General features: G+C 44.5%; 1 non-coding gene across 1 annotated transcript; it reads left to right on the forward strand.

Moving 5' to 3' along the window:
* The first annotated feature begins 1,622 nt into the window (after nt 1–1,622).
* LOC133292113 (small nucleolar RNA R71) lies at nt 1,623–1,727 on the forward strand. The gene has a single exon (XR_009748878.1). It is a non-coding gene; the product is annotated as a small nucleolar RNA R71 (small nucleolar RNA).

Raw genomic sequence — 1,727 nt, forward strand, 5'->3', positions numbered from 1 at the left:
GTTCTTCTCGTATGACCGAGTCAAGGATCGAAATGCTAGAGCATTCCTCAGTGTTATCTTCATCAAACCTTATTGCTTTCATGACATTAAACTTCACTTCTTCTCTGTTTACACTCATAGAAAGTTCACCCTTTCTGACATTTATGATAGCATCACCGGTAGCCAGAAATGGTCTGCCCAAAATTATTGGAACTTCTTGATCTGCTTCAAAATCTAAGATGATGAAGTCAGCTGGTAGAATGAACTTGTCTACTTGGACAAGGACATTCTCAATTTTTCCTTCTGGCTTGGCTATAGATCGGTCTGCAAGTTGAAGAGTGACTGTGGTTGGTCTTGCTGCTCCTATGTCAAGCTGCTTGAAGATGGAAGCTGGCATTAGATTTACACTTGAGCCCAGATCGCAAAGTGCCCGGCCAAGATAGTTCTTCCCAACTGTACACGGGATGGTGAATATACCAGGATCCTTTAGTTTGGGAGGAATTTTAGTCAGGTACTTGCACGATTGTTGAGTGAGGGCTACGGTCTCAAACTCTTCGATCTTTCTTCTTTTTGACAAAATGTCCTTCATGAATTTTGCATATGAAGGCATTTGCTCCAGGGCTTCTACTAGAGGGATATTTATGTGAAGTTGTTTCATCAAGTCAAGAAACTGGCTAAACTGTTTATCCTCGTGTTGCTTTTTCAACCTCTGTGGAAAATGAGGCTCGATCGGTTCACTCCTTCTCTTGCATGGGGGAACATAAGTTGGAACTGAAACTGGTTCACTGACTTTTGTTGCTCCAGGTTCTGCTACAGGTGTTGCGTCATCCGGTTTGATTTCAGCAGACTCATTGCTTTGGACCTTCTCTTCTGGTCCTGTCTGAGCTTCAAGGTGTGAAGGGTCAGTGGCTTCTTCAACTTCCTTTCCTGTGGGTTGTTTTGGCGGTTCGCGCTTTCGATGTCGTGCCACTAAGTCTGGGGATGGTAAGGTTTTTCCATCTCGCAGGCTTATAGCATTACAATGCTCCTGGTTATCTTGAGACGGCTTTTCTGTATCACTAGGGAGTGTCCCTGGTTGCCTCTGTTTGAGTGCTCCAGCCAGCTGACCAATTTGGGTTTGTTGGTTCTGCCTGGGATACGGGGGTCGGTTCTGGTAGTTTCCTCCACTACCTCCAGCATTATTCTGATTCCTCCAGCCTCGGTTATTGTTACCTTGATGGTTGTCATTGCTCCTGTTGTTGTTGTCATACCCTCCTGCATAGCACACAGCAGCTAGATTGTTACAGTCCTCATATTCATGAGGACCTCCACAAGTGGGGCAACTCTGACTTGATTGAGTCAAAAGAAGTTGCTCAGTTGTTTTTTTCTGTTCCACGGGCTTCCAATTTTTTATAGTGTTCTGGAGCGAAGCCATTTGTGCAGAAAGAGCATCAGCTGAGCTTAGCTCAAGAACTCCTGCATTCTTAGGAGCACTGTGTCGGGTGGGAGGCCATGAAATATGTTTTTTTGAAAGTTTTTCCAACAACTGGTAGGTCTCTGGATAAGTAAAATCCAAAAGATCTCCCCCTGCGGCTGCATCAACAGTTGCTTTCAATGGTGGGGTTAAACCATGATAAAACGTGTGAATGATGCCCCAATCAGAAACTCCATGATTCGGGCAGATTCGTATCAACTCTTTAAAGCGTTCCCACGCTTCATACAGACTTTCTCCATCATACATTTGAAAAGAAGCTATGTCAGCCCTCACT

The sequence above is a fragment of the Gastrolobium bilobum genome, unplaced genomic scaffold (assembly GCF_033153095.1).
Source record: "Gastrolobium bilobum isolate Gb01-03AN ecotype WA unplaced genomic scaffold, APGP_CSIRO_Gbil_v1 utg272566, whole genome shotgun sequence".
NCBI lineage: Eukaryota > Viridiplantae > Streptophyta > Magnoliopsida > Fabales > Fabaceae > Gastrolobium > Gastrolobium bilobum.